This window comes from Canis aureus, chromosome 32 (assembly GCF_053574225.1).
Source record: "Canis aureus isolate CA01 chromosome 32, VMU_Caureus_v.1.0, whole genome shotgun sequence".
Lineage (NCBI taxonomy): Eukaryota > Metazoa > Chordata > Mammalia > Carnivora > Canidae > Canis > Canis aureus.
Window position 1 is genome coordinate 11490153 of NC_135642.1, and position 19030 is coordinate 11509182.

The 19030-nt window shown below is 42.4% G+C and overlaps 1 long non-coding RNA gene across 1 annotated transcript; it reads right to left on the reverse strand.

Moving 5' to 3' along the window:
• Positions 1–12676: 12676 nt before the first annotated feature.
• LOC144302984 (uncharacterized) lies at positions 12677–19005 on the reverse strand. The gene is made up of 3 exons (XR_013370030.1): positions 18895–19005; positions 18220–18451; positions 12677–15313 (listed from the first exon to the last, which is right to left on the reverse strand). It is a non-coding gene; the product is annotated as an uncharacterized LOC144302984 (long non-coding RNA).
• Between the last annotated feature and the right edge of the window lie 25 nt (positions 19006–19030).

Genomic DNA, 19030 nt, shown 5'->3' on the forward strand with positions numbered 1-19030 from the left:
AGTCTCCAGAAAGAGCAGAGGTGACGAGCAGGGTGTCCTGGGATCAGTGCTTGCTCACTTTAGATTTCATTTTACCTTCTAGTCAGCACTGTAGACAAAAGAACGAAAGACCCCTGAAAGATAGCTGAAAACTTGTAAGTGAAGAAGTTGGCAAACCCAGGGAGAAGAGCAAATTGAGATTGATGATGAGCCCACAAGTTTCCACCTATGCACAAAACAGCAGAGAGCTGAGATTATTTATAAAAAGGCTAAACTGCTCATTGATCAGAGGGACATTAATCAGAACCCCTTCCTACCGCTGAAACGGAAGTACCCAGGCCACAGAAAATGTCTAAGCCGACAGAGGTAAGGGGGGCCAGCACCCTGGTGAGGGAGGCTCAGGCTGTAGGGAAGCCAGCAAGCCACCCCTGCCCACCCTTCTGACCCATCCTTCAGGGGTGCTTCAGCCACAGCCACGGCACGGACCAAGGCAAAGCACGCTGACTGTATTGATTGCCAGCCATGGATGGCTTCTTTCTAGAAAAATAAAAGATTACAAGAAAGGTCGAATAACCAAATGATCCACTGCAAGATCTTCCCAACCGTTGCCATACCTTGAACAGCGTGTGCCAACGGCCGAACTCTAGGAAGCTTTCGTACTTCTGCAGCAGCCTGATCTAAGAAGACCAAAGGGAGGGGGGATTGGCTAGGGAGAAGGGGACCTCAACAGCCAGCGTGTGCCGAAAGCCCTGCATCAGCCATGTGATTCACGTTGCTCCCATTTAACATGAACGCAGAGCTGTGAGGCAGGTGGGGAGGTTAAGCAGCTGCATGCAAAGACTCACAGGGCGAGGGCAACAAGCTGTGTGGAAGCGTGTCCTCTGAGCCCCAGCTCTGTGCCCTTTCCCTCTGCTGCCCGGTCACCCACGTTGTCTTTGAGAGGGCTCCTCCCCCATTTTATTCCTGGCCTCAATTCCACCTGCCTGCCTCTGCTTCTAGAGCCAAGCGCACTGACACGCAGCCAATGAGCATGCCTCTCCCTTATGGATCTATGTGGGGTTCCCACCAATCTCATGGCCGCTTGGCTCATTACCAAGCAAAGGAGGACAAAGGTCCCCTTCTTCTGGGAGTGCCTCTACTCCTTGGAAATGTTTCATGTGGAATTCAGTGGTTTCTGACTTCAGGTGAGCCAACTTCTGGCCCAAAGGGTCGAGAATCAGGCAGAAGGAAATGAAAAGCAGTCGTAGGGCAGTCAGGCATTTAAAAGGACATGGAGGGAAATGTAGGATCCCCCAGAAGGGCAGATGGCAGGGCAGTTAAGAGTGCAGACACTGGAGCATGGGTGTCTGGGTGTGAATCCTGGCTCCAGCATTTTTCTATGTGGGTTTGAGCGATTCTTTCTGCCTCAGTTTCCTCATCGGTAAAATGGGTTGTAAGGAGCATTCAGGGTGAAGCATTTAGAAATGCTCCATAGAGGCTGGAGAAACAAAAGTGGAGCAAAGACAAAGATGCTAGAAGTCTCAAAATACATTTGCAATATCCCTAGATGAAGAATTTTCATATACTTGCTCCCCTTGTTTACTTCTCCAGGGACTATGTCGTGTTCCTCCTGTTTTGTGTAGACCAATACATCACTCAAGTTGTTCTTGCAACTATTTATCCCAAGCGAAATATGAAATAACAAGCAGACAAAGCAGGCACTGCAGCTGGACGGCTGCTGGTGATGGGCCTCCTTGGACGGAAAGAAGAAAGGTGTTATGGCTGGGATGAAGGAGAGATTATCATGAAGCTGGATCCCAAAAAGTCCAATCAACATTTCTAGCAATTAAAGATGTTTCTTGCTGACTTTATATGAGTCTTTTCTATTTCGGACCACCAGGGCGAACTGAGAAGCAGCTGAGATATTGAAATTTTCTAACTAAACACGGGGTGCCTGCACCCAGGCCAAAAAACAGAAGAACAAATTCACATGAGCCCACCAGTCCCTCTTCTTAGCACACCCCCCATCATTCAAAAACCCTCTGTGGTGACAACGTTGCTGTTTCTGCCACCAAGGAGTGAGGACTGGAGGAGGGCCTGGCTTTCTGAAAGGGTTTCCCAGCACTCAGTTTCCAATATGAGCAATCAAAAAGGCAGGGAACAGGGAAATGATAATATGCACTGTTTTACTGCAGCCACTGGCCCCAAAGGCAGCATTGGATGCCATCTTTGGATTTCTTGAGATTTTCCAATATCTAGAACATAGTAGGTTCTCAAAACATATCTGCAGAATGAGAAAAAAAAATCAAAGAATGCATGGCTGGATCATTGAAACCTACTCCCAGAGGAAATGGTGGGAAAAAGCATTTGCTAAACAGAGCATGCAATGATGAGAGCCATCCCAGCATGGGAAAGAGAGAACCAGACTTGGCATCCAGCCTCTAAACTAGCGTATGAAAGGATTCCCCAAGGCTCTGGTTTAAAATGCAAATCCTAGAGCTCTACTCCCCAGGAATGGAGATTCTAGGATGGGGCCCAGGAATTTGCTTTTTTTTAAACAAGTTCCACAAGTGACGTCAATCCAGGCGGTCTGTGGTCTGTGTTCCTGAAGGAACAACTGCTCTGAGTCCCACTTCACTAATAGCCTTACTTTGAGCTTCTAAGGTGATCAGAGCGCTGGCCACCTTCTCCCCAGGAGAGATCCTTAGCCTCTCAAAAATGAGTGGATGCCACAGCCTCTAAGACCCAAATGCAGATAGAAATCTTCAGGCTGGGATGGCATGCAAACCCACTCATCAGCAAACAAGTCTCAGGTCAACTGGAAGAGGAGTTTCTGGTAGGGATGAGCGGGAAGAGAAGGAGAGTGACATTATTCGAACCACAGCCCCTGCCCCACTAACATTCCGGTCACATGAAGTAAGAGACTTCTGCATGAAAGCATGCGTCCCTGGGAGGGGAAATTCCTGGAAAACATAGAGGTTTTTATTGCTTCGTTTTAGAAAGACGACAGGGTCAATCCCTCCATTATTATAAAATATGGGTAAATTGAGAGCTCGATATCTTACAAAACACCATAAAAGTTTAATCTTATGTTATTAAAATTTTTTTAAATAAAAATTTTTAAAATAATTTTATGTTATTACTGGCTTAATTCTTAATGGCAGACTTTTTAAGAGGAGCAAAGTAATAAGAGGCATTCCTCTGAGTATAACTCTGACAGAGAGAGAGGGACTGTCAAGCTGAGAGATGTTCCACTGAAAAGCCGGCTGGTCTTGGAGGGTGTGTCTTTGCAGGCTCAAGTCTCAGACACACAAAACTCAGAGCTCAGGAACCAGCCCCTCCTTCACAGGACCAGGAGTTCAATGTCACCCCAGGTGTGTGTGAGGGAGAGAACCCAAACAGGACTGAGGAGGAACTGGTGAGCTAAACTCCCAACCTTAATCCTCTGAAGTGAAATGCAATCTGCTTACTGATCCAGGTGAAAAGACCAGAAGACAATGCCAAGGCCCTCACCTGGAAGCTGCTGGAATGCGGTCTGTCGGCATAGGGCTGTCCTCTCTGCAGCAACTCAATGCCCTTATTCCAGACCAAGACTCTTTTCTATTCTGCTCTACTAGCATTTGTTGAGTGCCTAACATATTCTGGGAAGTGTGGAGAACCAATCCCTTCAGCACAGTGTGTGTATATATACCCGAGCCGTGGTCAGCATCCTGCTTGAGATAAGAAAACACCCTTAAAGTAAATGATCGGAAATTCAAATAACAAGATCTGAAAGCACTAGTTACTTCAAAGGGAATTATATCCCAAAGTGTTTTTTGTTTTTTGTTGTTGTTGTTGTTGCTGTTTAGAGGTCCAACACATTTGTCCAAAGTTATCCGTCCTCGCCAGGTATGCAGTCCCCACATCATGAATTCATAGTGCAGGTAAAATTATACATATACAAAGAAAACGGGGAAAACATTTCTGCTGCCTGATTATAATTGACTTAACAACTAGGTATTGTAACTTCATAAAGTAGTTGTTTAAAACATCTGAAAGCTATCTTTAATGATGACAGACTCAGGAAATCATATTTCAGTAGAATTTGTGGTGAAAAAGAGGAGATTTTTTATTAAAAGGTAAGAGGAAACCTAGATTCAGAGGGACTTTAGATTATCTCGCATCCTTTAAAAAAATGACACTTTCTCTTGATAAAAAAAAAAAATAGTGCAGGTTGTAGAAACTTTGAAAATTTTGAAAAACACATTAAATACTAAAAGTATGGAAATCAGGGTGGCTCAGCAGTTGAGCATCTGCCTTTAGCTCAGGGCGTGATCCTGGTCTTGGGATTGAGTCCCACAGCAGGCTCCCTGCGAGGAGCCTGCTTCTCCCTCTGCCTGTGTCTCTGTCTTGCTCTGTGTCTCTCCTGAATAAATAAATAAAATCTTTAAAATAAAAAATGTAAAAGTAAAAAATATAGATTATGCATGGCCAACAGCATGCAACTGCTATTAACACTCCACTGTATTTCTGTGTTTTTTTATTCTAAACATATATGCATGTATTTTTTTTAGTAGATTTTTAGTTTTTATTTACAGAGAGAGAGAGAGAGGCAGAGACACAGGCAGAGGGAGAAGCAGGCTCCATGCACCGGGAGCCTGATGTGGGATTTGATCCCGGGTCTCCAGGATCGCGCCCTAGGCCAAAGGCAGGCGCCAAACCGCTGCGCCACCCAGGGATCCCTTGCATGTATTTTTTAATTGGAAGATACAAACATCTGCTTTTTCATTTTTTTACTATAACATTGTCCATTTTATCACAGCATCATCAACACCATATTTATTAGCTTTCTTCTTAAACCTAACAAGCTGATAAACAAAAAATTTTCTCATCTTAATGTTTACTTATTTGATGACTAGTGGGATTGGCCTTTGCTTTCCTTTGAATTAATGACTTGTATTTTTTCATATATAAATTATCTTCTGTGTCTTCTGCCGACTTTTCCTTTTCTTTTTTTTTTTTTAAGATTTATTTCAGAGAGAAATAAAGAGAGAAAGAGAAAAAGAGAGCATGCTCTCCACTGGTGAGGAGAGGCAGAGGGAGAGGAAGAGAATGTCAAGCAAACTCTCTAATGAGTGCAGAGAGCCTGATATGGAGCTCGATCCCACCACCCTGAGATCATGACCTGAGCCAAAATCAAGAGTAAAAATGCTTAACAGACTAAGCCACCCAGGCACCCTGGCCTACTTTCCTGCTAGAGTATTCATAGTTTTCTTGGAGTTGAAAAGATTATGAAGACATAATATCTCCTTGGTCATATATATGTTATATATTTATAATATATTTATTTATTATTTTTTCATTATCATTTAATTTTGACTTGGTTCATGGTGTTATTTCGTACTCAGAATCTTTTAATTGTGTGTAGTCAAAACTCCATATTTTCCTTTCCATTATCTCCCTGTTTTTACATACAGAAATTATTTCCCTACATGATATAACATCTAGGTTCATTTTTTTCAAATAAGTATTATTCAGTTTTTAGGGTTTGAAAAAAATAATGCACTTACATGATCACAGAGCCAAATTTATACATTTATGTCTGTACATACAAAGGTCTTGCCTCTACCTCTACCTTCCTCACCCCACCCACCCCCATTCTCTGTGGATATTCATTTTTACCAGTGTCCTATTTACATTTCCAGTGCTTCTTCTTGCACATTTTAAAACAATTATCTATTTAATCCTTCTGGAATTACTAAAGGGTATTGCATATTGAAAAAGATAGGGGTTTTTTCCAATAAAGTTTCTAACTGGTTATGATTGATGCCAAAATGTTGATTTCTGAACATTTATATTTTGAATATATTTATGTTGTTGAATTTTTAATAATTTTCAGTTTGTCCTCTTGGGTTTGTAGATAGGCAATCATACTGATAATGCCATCCTCTACTTCCAAATAGTATATTCTTATTCTAGTTCTTATTTGTTATATCAAAATAAATCACCACTTTTCTTTATAATAAATTTATAATTATAAATTACAACACTGCCTATGGTTTTTAATTTTAAGAATCGTTTCCAGCTCTCAAAGATAATGGCCAATGCCACGTCTGGAGTTTCTGTTATCATTTATATTAGGTAGGATGAGCTACATTATGTTGCGCTGTTGTATTAGTAATCAACCATGAAATCTTAGAAGCTTAGAACCATGAAAGTTTTTTTCTCACTGAGAGAAATCATCACCATGTATCATGAGAAGCTCAGTTCCATGAGAGCCAGACTCCAGGGCCCATTCCACTGGAAATCATACAATCAAATGTTGTCAGCTATTATTGCCCAGGCTAGGAAAAGGACAGGTGGAAAATTATGTGCTGGCTCCCACAGCCATCTGTCTGAAGGCACACACATCATTTCCAATCACTTTTTATTGGCCAAATTAAGTCATATAGCCATGGCTGTCTTCAAAAGAACATAGAAATTCTATCCTACCACTTGCCTAAAGGAAATCAACTTGGAAATATGAGCGGACAGCACCAAGAAACTACTATGTCAAGCTAAACACACACATCAATATACACATCCACAAATGTACATGAATAGGTTCTTCACCGTTGATGATAGTTTTTAACACATCTTGGGGTTTTGACAATGAAAAAAGTGACCCTTGTTGATTGTACTAACTAGATGATTTCTTTTAAGAGAGAGAATGTGAGTGGGGAGGAGCAGAGGGAGGAGAGAGAATCTTAAAGCAGGCTCTACACAGAGCCTGACACGGGACTAGATCTCACAACCCTGACATCATGATTGGAGTTGAAATCAAGAGCCGGATGCTCAACTGACTGAGCCACCCAGGTACCCCCTAACTACATGATTATTAATAGACTCTGTAATTCAATAATGCTATCCTTCCAATTCAGAGATTGAATTTTTTAAACTAATGAATTGTTGGGGCTTTGACTTCTTCCCTTTTCCTTAGTCTAAATTAATTAAAGTTTACTATGATTTTCTGATGGCTGATTTCCAGATTAGCTTCATAATCATGCACAGCATAGCTAGTAATTTAATTATAAATGCAAGTAACCCCTAAAAGACCATACTTTACTTTCAAATCTTACTGATTACAGAAAATTTGGGTAATCCATGCTCTAGGAAAGTCCTTACCTTATGACACTGATCAATAAAGAGATGGCCACATATTCATAAATATCAAGTAATTACTAAATATTTTGGCCTGGTAAATTATTTCTAATTGTGTCTAAAGTCAAAGGTATCATCAAATCTTTCCTCATTTGGGGCTAATTGCATTGCTTATATAAAACAACTGGTTACCAGGAAGAAAGTGGAGTCATTCAATCCTCACCACCCCAAACTGAACAGGATCTTTCATTTCCATGGCCTCCATCATGCCCATGTGGTTGGCATGCCTAAGACGTGAAATCACATAGAAATTCTCTTGTGAATCCCCAAAATATGTCAGTGAACCAAGAGCCTGCAAATATACAATTATAGTATTAAATCACTGATTAGGGACACAGAAAAACCGAGTATTTTTATAGCATACACTCCTTAAGGGATTTATCTATTGACATTAAAATCCCCAGTGGAGGGCAGCCCAGGTGGCTCAGCAGTTTAGCTCTGCCTTCAGCCCAGGGTGTGATCCTGAAGGCTCGGGATCCTGTCCCACATCAGGCTCCCTGCATGGAACTTGCTTCTCCCTCTGCTTATGTCTGTGCCTCTCTGTGTGTGTGTGTGTGTGTGTGTGTGTGTGTCTGTGTGTCTCATGAATAAATAAGTAATATCTTAAAAAAAGAAAAGAAAAAAGAAAATCCCAGTGGAAGTTCTTGTTCATGTGGAAGGTAGCAGCTGTGCTGGTAACATTTGTTAAGAACTTGCCATAACCCATACATTATGCTAAGCAAGTACTGTCCCCATCTTCTCATTTAAATTTCTCATCTGTCTTCTGAAATAGGAACTATTACCTTTATTTTAGCAGAAATAAGAGAGTAAATGTTCCAACCAAAGTCATATGGCAGGAAAACCTGTTGGGAGGGATTCCAATGTCATAAATAAAGTGTTGGTAGCTTGGACAAAGTCATGATACTGGAAATAAGGAGGGAATTTGAGATACACTTTGCAGCAACAGCCTTGCTGGTAGACTGAGTGTGACAGATGAAGAAGCAGCAGCAAATAAGAATGACTGCCAGGATGCTGGCTGGAGTACTATGATGATGGCACTTATTTACATGAGGAAGACCAGGAGAGAAATATGTGCTCCCCCACCCCCAGAAAACTTTGTAATCATACTTATAGCAATACATATAACACACACACATATCCATATTTACCTTTTTTAAACATGATCCTGGAGGAGAATGTTCTTTCACTTGCTGTTCTTCATAGTGTTCTATCACAGAAGACCCTCAATCAGGATTTTAAAGTTTGTTTGTGGTTGATGTTTTGATCCATTAAAGGAAAGCACACAGTGCAGAGGGAAAATTTAGCACCAAACCACCCTCAAGTGGCCCCACCCCTCCTCTGGTTTAGATTAGCCTTAGCTAAGTTAGCATTGTTTAAAATTGGCTATTCTTTGTTCTCCCTTGGAGCACATTTCTCACTTGCAACCAAGAACTACTCTTTGCCAGCCCAGAATTTGACTAAATCTGAACAAGTGGCCCATTTTGGATGACAATTCTGAGTGCATACTCCTCACTGTCATACGGTGTCTTTACTGATTTTTTTTCCTTCATTGTTTTCCTTCATTGGTGCTTTTGACTTGAGTCCAGAAATGTCTGGTTCATACCATTTTAATTTTATACCTTTTTATTTCATTTAATTTAAATTTTAGGAAATAATAGATATTTAAAAGAACAAGCATTTACAGGCAAACAATTAGAGGGCGGAATTGAACAGAGTATGGGATGACCATTTGAGAGTCATAACAAAAAGGGCCTAGAAAAGCCTTCCCAGTACGCTCTGCAGGGATGTTTGCCTGGGTTCCAATACATCATTTTGCTACTCATTTGCTACATCATTTCTTGACCACTCAAAATAAACCACCAAATCTGAGGGTATGATATATAATTAGTTGATATATAATTAATATATAACGGTATGTAATTATTTGATGCACCATAGATGTAAAACTATGCCCTGCCTTAATTTTCATGCATTTAAGATAGAATTAAGCAAAAGATAGAATTCTCTCTGGTATGTGAAGAAAAAAAGGAGCCAATCTAATCACAGGCATTAATAGCCTTCTAGAACCACACTTTAGATAGTATGTTTCCCAGGCAGCACAGGTGGCTCAGCAGTTTAGCGCTGCCTTCAGCCCAGGGCCTGATCCTGGAGACCTGGGACTGAGTCCCATGTCAGGTTCCCTGCATAGAGCCTGCTTCTCCCTCTGCCTGTGTCTCTGCCTCTCTCTCTGTGTCTCTCATGAATAAATAAATAAAATCTTTAAAAAAAAAAATAGATAGTATGTTCCCTGGAACAACAGTTCCTTGAGATATTAACAAGCATCCCAAAAGGGAAAAATGATCTGTGGTCCTGTGGGTAATGCCGGACTAAATAAATTTAAACAATATTCTTTACGTAGACTTCATATCTTTTACATGATGTTAATATGTATTCTGAATTTCCAATGTGATCTCAAACATGCATTTAGCTGTTTCCCAAATTTATTTAATTGTAGAATCTACGATTTGAGAAATGTTCTGTGGCACATATTTTGGGAATCTCTAATGAAAAAAAAAACATAAATAAGTGTTTTGTTGAAAAGACAACCTCATTTAAAATTAGTCAAAGGGAAGGCCACTATTTGGATCACAGGAAACTAAGACTCCATTTCGTCACTAATGTAAAGATTTGTCCTTGGAAGGGATTCTCAGTACCCATGAACACCTGTAGTAAATTGACCCTTCTACACTATCTCACTACCAACTATAATGAAACCAAGTCTTGAACCAAATTCTGCTTCACGTACAGATATTTATTAGGTGAATAGTTATCAATAGCCCTTACAGCGTGTTTGGTAATCTCAGAGAAGTCTCAGTTTTCTGCCTTTTAATTTTTTAAAAGATTTATTTATTTATTTTAGAGGTAGGGGTGGGGAGATGAGCAGAGGGAGAGAGAGAACCTCTGGCACACCCCCTGCTGAGCACAGAGCCCACAGTTCATGATCTCAGGGTCATGAGATTGATCCCTGAGTCTGGCTCTGCCCTCAGCCCAGAGTCTGCTTAAGATTCTCTCCCTGTCCTTCCCAATCTACCCCTACCCCTAATCATGTCTGCACATACTCTCTCTCTCAAATAAATAAAATATTTTTTAAAAAAAGAAAAGAAAATAAAAGAAAACACAGCTGGGTCTTTACTAGAGACACACCAGAGCCAAGATGTGCTACCTATACAACCTTTCACCTTGGCAGGGATCCCCCAGCCTCGGCAGTGATTCATCACAGGGTCATCTGGGCATGTCTTGCTCTGTCAATCTCTGTTTCAGACACACTCAGCTACACTTTAGATCAGCATCATAGTAGGTGACAGTGGAAACTTCCTTGGTTGGGGGCCCAAGAGAGGAACAAGATCCTCATGCCTGAACCTGGCCCACAAGTCTTCCCCAACCAGACCAGGCTGGCTGGGAGGAGGGCTGTCATTTTTTTTATGGATGTGATCTGGTAATTCACTCCTCTGTGTTTGCCATTTAGCCATAACTATGGCTGGAGGTTTTTTTTTCTTTGAGTTTTGTGTGTGTGTTTTAAACCTAAACTGTTCAAAGAAAATATGTGTTGTTCTTGGACCTCTGCAAAGCATGTTTTCTGAATTAGATGCATTTTCACAGAGAATTAGTCTTAAAACCCCTGTGAGCTTAAAAATAGACTAAGAACTAACTATTTCCTCTCTCTTTGGAATTTAAAGTGTTTTTGTGAGTGGGTATTGATTTGATTTTACTTTTGGGGGGTGGTGCAGAGGAGTAGCATAATTAAGATCAAGAAAAGAAAGAAAATAATTTTACTATTCCCCATACTGCCCAAACTTTGAGACTTACTTATGTTGATTAATAAAGCTTATTTGGAAATTCGTTCATTTATTCATCCACTCTTTCATTCACAAAAGTTGACTGTGTACCTACCAAGTTCAAGGCATTGTGGTAAGAGAAATATGCAGGAAGGAGCCTGGAGCATTTAAGAGCAGGATATTGATATACATACAAATTAAAGGTACCATGATTTGCGCTTCTGAGATATTTGACTAATTAAAGCTCAGGAAAAGTGGCATCTATGTTGGCAAAACTGCCAACAAAGAAGTTATCAGATAAAACAATCTGCAGTAATTTCATCAGCCAAGAAACTTCAATTCATTATACCCATCCAAGAAGAAAGTTAATTACGGCTTTGGCTGATTGCTCCCCTGGCTCTTTGTGTTATCTTAACACAGAAGGCAAGAGAAGGCAAGAAGGAGTTGAAAGAACAATCCTTTCAAAATACACTGGGGAAAATAAAAAATGCAGATGTTCCTCTCTGGGACCCTTGTGACTGGTCAGATCCTCTTACCCAGATCCTAAAAGGGCTTAGTGAAAGCAAAAATGTTAACTGTGAGTGTTGACACATTAATTGGCATTTCTTCTATATGGATCCAAGCCTTTCTGAACAGAGTCCTTCAAGATTCAGCTTTCACCCTGTAACCTCTGTACCCCTCAAGCCCCCACACACAACCAAGTCAGCAGGCACACTCACACATCATGCTTGTTCTCACAGCTCACCCCTCGCTATCAGCATGTATGTCTGTGGATCCCTCTTTCTCACAGGCCTGGTAGATATGCGGTGGATCTTTGGCACATAGTGGCACTCAAAAAATGACATATAATACATAGGTTATGAAATTTTCAGAGCATATATTTAAAGGAAAACATAAAAAAATACTCATTGTGCACATTAGAATAATAAACACTACATTAAAGGTGGTTTACAACTATAAACAGAAAAAAATCTGGCCAACAGTAAAAAGAAAAACATGATCTGTCTCACAGGGTACATGCAACCCACCACATCTTCCAAGAGGTCATTAGCCTAAAGATAACTCTAACCACTAAAAGTGTGGAGTCTATTTATTTTTAATAGTGGGGAGCATTTTAGAACAGGATGTTGACACGTATGCACACATGTCCATTGAAGGCACTGTGATTTGACATACTAAAATCTTGGGTCAATCGAAGCTTCAGTTGTTGGAGCTCACTCTTCAAATTTTGTAACACTGTCACATGTAGAAAATATGTGAGGTTATAATCAAAACTTGGTCAAGTTAATCTGAAACATTAGCTAGTATACATAATTATTATTGTGCTATACTGTAATGAGGTATCCGTTGTAAGCAATTCGTGTAGATTATTATAACAATTAGCATAGCTTTCCTTTCCCCCTTCTGGCTTCATTTTTTTCTCCACAGTCTGCAGAAGTGTCAATGTCTACAGGGTTCCTGACACTGTGCACTTAGCAATGCCTACCTCACATACACATAAGCATGGGCACCAAAGGACGAAAATCCTATGCCCCTTCCCCTAATGCTCTTTCACATGCCTGTCTCTGTTGTCACCTTGGAGAGTGCTCCCCACACTCTCTTCTTCTTCAGTTTCCCTCTTAAGCATCTCCTCCAGGGGCAGAGTCAAGATAGGTTGGACCTAAATTGTATATAGTGTAGGGAGTCTTATTTAAGAAAAATATTACAAAACCATGAGTTCAAAATTAGGTAAAAATGAATGTTTATTTGAAATGAGAACAGACACAGCAAACTGAAAAACACTTCAAGTAACAAATACCACAAACCACAAAATCCAGAAAAATTAACAGACTGTTTGTATTCCACACTTCTGTAACATTTTCCCACAGACTACCTTCTGGCTCCATACATTTAAAACTTTGTTTCTGCTCCACTACACACGTGTGTGCAGGGTCAGACACTATGGGACACATACCATGATGCCACCTCTAGCCCTATGCCTTCCTGTGAGGACACAGGTAGGCAATAGGAGTACTCATGCCACAATGGCTAGCAATTACTTCCCTACGTGGAGAAGTGACTGTGAACCATCCAAATATATCTTTCTACCGTGTCCCTTTAGCCAGATCCCCCCAAAAATGCCTGTGGTCACTTTAACTCTCCAACATGAGGAAAAGTATGACAGGGGCAAGTTGGAATGAAAAAGCCAGTGGAGTTATGGTTAAAGTATCTTACTTTTGTACATGTTACTGAACATTTGACCATGTGAACATATTGCTAGGGCCTCTCTAGGGCCTTGGAAAGAGGCTGGCACAGAAGGAGCTCCCGAAACTAAAGTTCCCTCAGCTTGTTAGTAAATCCATGTCTACCCTCCTCTCACGCCTCCTCCCATGGGTTCAACCCCCCACCGACCAGGGCCGACAAGACCCATGAGGCTTCAGGTGCTGAACACCATGACTTAGGGCAGGATGGACATACTGACAAGGGAAACAGAAAAAGGAAGCCATACAGATGCCCTCTGTCTTCAAATCTTGGGACAAGGAGTGATGGGGGCAGTGGTTAGGATTCTGATGAAAGTCGGGACTTCGAACTCAGGCAAGTGAACTTGAGGTCATTGAATAATGAACACTTAGCTCATAAAGAGAAGAAGAAGAGAAAATGAAAGAGGAGAAGGGAAGGGGAAGGAAGCAAAGAAGAAAGGGAGGAAGAGAAGAGAAAAACTAGAAGTTTCCTCCGTGTATATCTCTTCTCTGGGAAGCAGCCCTGTTTATCTTTGTGTCATAATACCATTTACAAACTTTCTTCAGCCTATACACTCATCCTCTTAAATTAGAGAGAGTGACAGTTCTCTTGGCTCCATTCTGCAAAATGCTGGTTGTCATGATCTCACTATTAAAAAAGGGAAAAGGGGGGGGGGACCACCTCCCAAGAGATTGTTATCACAACAAATGCCCAGTGGCCTGGCCATCTGGTCACTGTCCACATTCCCCGGTGGCATATGAGTTTTTCATCCAGACCTAAATTCGATGCCAATCTCCATGTCATCGTCGATCTTCAAAATTCTTCACACAATAGCTGGAGTTTTCTTTACATTTGCTTGCCTTACTTTGTTAAACGACTCTCGTAATTTTCTTCCAGAGAAAAAAAATAACAGAAAACTTGGAACAATTATCATTTATAAATGGGGGGCTTGAAGTAGCATGTTGAACCTCAGAAAAGTTGAATTCTTTAAGAAGAATGTATTTAATCAGCATCAGAAACAAACTCCCTCATGGAAATCCTGGAAACTCCGTTGTTTCAAAGCTTTGCAGTGTCATGGACTTCCTTACTGACAGGGACCCCTGAAGGTCACCTGATTCCAGAGTAACTACCATCATGCCACTGGTGAAGACAATCAGGAGACATTTCTCAACCCATCTCAGTAACATTCCAACATCATAATCCCCACTTTTAGGAAATCATGATTTCCAAAGATACTGCCATTCTTCCACATACTTTGTGAAAATAAATAGATCAACACCTTTACAGTCTCAACAAGAAAAACAAGGTACAGAATTAAGGCACATTCTATACCTCTGCAAGCTAACTTGTCTATACTTTTTCCAGCCCTTGAACCACCTGTTCAAAACTCCCATATCTAACCCAGGTAGTCCCTGGGCCTTTAAGTTGTGGGCGGAACAAACCAGCCATACTTATGAGTGCTCCTGAAGGACACTGAGATTGATAAAGTCTAAAAGTTGAATAGAAAATAAGGTCTGAGGACTAGTGCAAAACATGGTGACTACAGTGGATAATACCGTAAGACCTAACTGGCATTTGCTAAGAGACTGGAATATAAATGTTCTTACACACACAAGAAATGTTACTATGGAGACGCCTGGGTGACTTAGTGGCTGAGCGTCTGCCTTCGGCCCAAGGCGTGACCCCAGGGTCCTGGGATCCAGTCCCACATCTGGCTCCTGCGAGGAGTTTACTTCTCCCTCTGCCTGTGTCTCTGCCTCTCTCTGTGTCTCTCATGAACAAATAAAGTTAATCCTTTAAAAAAAAAAAAAAAAGAAAAGGAGAGGAAAGAAATGTTACCATGTGAGCTTACGGAGGGAACCCTTTCCCATTGTACATGTATATCAAATCAGCACACTGCACGTATATTTTCAACATCTGATGATCATCAACACCTTTCTTGCTAACTCTCCCCACTTCCATCTCTGGCAGGGCCCAGGCTGAGATCTCATTATCTCCTTTATCCTTCTGCTTGCCCCATGTCCTCGATTTCCAGGCAGGTCCATTTCCCAACTCCTTCACTGGGCATCAGCTACTCCTGGATAGGCCTTTCCTCTGTGAGGGCCCTGGGACTACATCTCAGCATCAAGTAGTGTTTGCTGCTGGAAAAAGGCACAGGAAGAGAGAAAATGGCTCAACTTCCCCAGAAAGCATTTGAATAACATATGTGAAGAGTTTTTAGTATATTTTATCCTACAGCCTAGTCTTCTTCCTCTTACCCTAAAAAAAGTCAGAAGAGGTTCCAGCAGAGTATGAGTGAAAAGGCAATCCAGGCAGATGAAAAAGAGCTGCATGAGTTGTGAGGTTTGTGGCTGGGAGTAACATGAAACAGCAACAAACTGGCTTAAATAATCAGCACAGATCCAGAGAAATCTGGAGGCATGATAGCCTTCAGGGTTGGTAGATTTAGCAACTTAAAAAAAAAAAAAAAAAAAAAAGTAGTCTCACATTCAGGTTGTTTCCAGGTCTCTGTTTTTCCTTCCTCCATATTGGTCTCTTGCTAAGTTTGGCTCCCCTAGTGGCCGACAGCACTTGTCAGCATTCTTGTTCACATCTGAATGGAGCCAGAGCGAGCCTGATTTCACAAGGCTTTTGCTTAAAAATAAGAAATTTTCCCAGAAGCCTTCGGCAAACTTCTCATTGGCCAGAATTGGATCACATGGCTATTTCAAATCAACCACTGTCTGGGAAGGAGGCGATAGTAGTGGAGAAAGTAGTTACCCTGAAGCCAACAGCTAGCTCTACCCCTTCTTACGGAGATGAATTTCCGGAGTGTACTTCTTCAGTCCTGTGGGGGAAGGGTGCACTGCTTGGGAGTCAGTCGCCCCGTGCACCCCAAGAGCTAAGGCATATACACATGAAATGGTATAGCTGGTTAGGGAAATAGTGAGTAGACTGATTCCTTTGCACCATAAATTCACTTGAGCATAATGGGACTTGGAAATTCAACTGGTAGAGCCAAGCTCTTCCCAAACCCAAACCTTTGGGACTTACAATATAGTCCTTATACATAACATAAAATTTGTTTTGAAGGGGGCACCTGGGTGGCTCAGTGCTTGAACATCTGCCTTTGGCTAGGGTTGTGATCCCAGAGTCCTGGGATGGAGCCCCCCCCATTGGGCTCCTCGCAGGGAGCCTGCTTCTCCCTCTGCTTCTCTGTGTCTGTCATGAATAAATAAAGAAAATCTTTTTTTTAAATTTCATTTTTAAAAACTAAATAAGAAAAAATGTAAGCTGGTGAGTTATATGGTAGAGACAAGCCATGTTTCAAGGTTTCACAGAAAGAAGAAACAATGCAACATAAAGCCCCTGGAGAACATCTCAGGAAGGAGAGGGATTGGTGTCCCATTGAAGGATGAGAGAAATCTACTGGTAACTTTCCTCTGGCTTTGCCCATCAAGGGAGCTGGACTGAAACAACACTGAGCTATGAGCTAGGGGAAATATTCAGAGGGAATGAATTTGTGATGTCTTCATTTTACAGATGCTATGATTTTGGTCTATTCTAAAATTTAACGATTTTTCGGTGCTGCTCACTTCGAAGAAATTTTCCACTGCTGACCATTTCCAATATATATTTTTTAAAATCCCTACACAAAATCACAGCCCACCTTGCTATTCTTTGCCAGATAAACAAAATTTTGTCTCAATTATCCTCCTCTCCTTAATCACATGTAATTTTCAAACTAGCTGTTACTGACAGTCCTTTCTTTCCTCCTATTTACTATCTCACATCCAATTAGGGGAACTCGGCAAAAGGAAATCCTATAGCAAAATGCCATATACCTTACAATTTAAATACATACTCCTTGAGGATAGCAACTTGGCAAAGAGAGAACTGGACCCTTTCCCTAGAAGACCCATCATTCGGGTCTGTGGCAGATCATTGGCCTGAAATCCCAGCATTTGTAAATACACACCCAAGAGGGACAAGATCCCTCCAATGAAAGGTATAGGTTTTCTTTCCCCCTTTTTTTCCATTCCTGCTTCTCTCATAGTTTCCCAGAGGTACTCAGGTTTCTGGGGGAATATTTTCAGCACACATTGAACTGACCAGCAGGTTTCTATCCCTGCCCCAATAGTCCCTCCACTGTGATCAGGCCTTTCGGCCCGAAAAACGGGAGTGCTATCACTTGGGGAAGGCCTTTGTGCTTGAGATAAATAACTCCTATGCCTCTGTCAGCTTTCTTTGACAAGATAGCTCTTCCCTGCCACCATACAGATCACCCTTCTATCTGTAAAGCACGTCAGAGGATAAAATTCTTTTCCTTGTTTCGTTAAAAGAAGCCAAGTTCCAAGAAAATCCAGAGGGATTCCCACAGTCCCTTTTTACCAAAAATAGGCGTATCCTGCTTTTTCGTGGGCCTCTTTGAAACCTTCCACCAGAGCTGATCCGTGTAAAACTAGCAAATTGGGTGAACGAGTAGGGAGCCATCAGCTGGCCGTCCCTCCAAAAACTGTTCCTAAGTACTTCATATTATGAAGAATTAAGAGCAAGTGGAAAGGAAAAAAATTGCCTTTCAAGGAGCACACAGGATGCTAGGGAAGAAGGAAGGAGTGGGACTTGTATGGCTGCTGACTCTGGAATCTTCAGATCTGTTTGGATGAGTCATTACCCATGACTTCTACAATAGGAATCTGATTTGACTAATCATTCGATAGAAACTTTTATTTCTGTCTCAGCATGTGAAATCTATCCGACTGTCAGGTTTCCTTATTGCTTGAGCAACAAAGCAACAAGTGTCCCAGGAACATACTTGTCATCTTCCAGAAGTACTCGGTGTATGTTGAGTAACTAGAAAGCGTTCATGCTGTAACCCACACACGTGCACCTTGTCACACAACACTCCCACACAAGAAGAGTGAAACTGCCCTTTGATGAAGGCAAACTCGTGGGTGTTTCCAGCAGTTAGGAGTCCTGCCAGGTGTGAGCTCAAAGAAGGAAGGTGAACCCGAGGGCTTCCCCTGCCCTGCCTGTGGCTGAGCTCCTTATTTGGTAAAGCTCCTACCTGCGTCCTGTGTCTCCGTCGGGGCCAGCCCGATGGCGCAGGACACAGCGGGGGAAGTGTGGCTGCTGACATCCCAGCCCTAAGAGATGAATGGAATTCCAGGCAGCTGGAGTCATGCTGGCTTGAGACAGTGGTTTGGAGACCAGACTTCCAATGACAGAAGCATTGAGCCGCCGCGCTCGTGGTAGTTGGTGCACCCACAGAAATGTAACCCACCCCTCGGTTTCGGGAGCTAAAAAAATGAAAAGAACGTTGAGGGAGGCAAAAAGGAAATAAGATGATAGGTGGAGGGTAATTTATTACTTGATGGGCCTGTTCTGTGAATAGTCTAAGACCCCAGAGCCAGATGCTTCCGCAAGTCCTCCAACCAGGAGTCACGTTAAGAAGCACGAGTGGGCACAGAAACTGTTTTTCAAGCCGCAAAGCCCGTTTTGGCTGCAGGGAGGTTCTAGGAGGCCGTTCCCTCCGGGGTCGCGGCCAGCAGGCGGCGGCCGGCGCGGGCCCCTCCATCCGAGTGCAAGACCGCCCCCAAGCGGCCAGCCGCGGAGGCGCCGTGCAGCGCGGGGGGCGGCGGCGGGGCCCTGGGCGCCGGGCGGCGGGGCCGCGAGCGGCGATCGCCCGCCGGGCGGAGGGAGGAGGGTCGCCCCGGCCGGAGCCCCAGCGGGTCCCATTTACCCCCGACGGGATCGTTGGGCTTCACCGACGGGCTCGGTCCCCGAGCGTCAGCCGCGGCCCAGGTGTTCCGGGAGACGGCTCTGCCCCAAAGTCCCGCCCCCGCCCCCGCCCCCGCCCGGGGGCTAAGGCCGGTGCC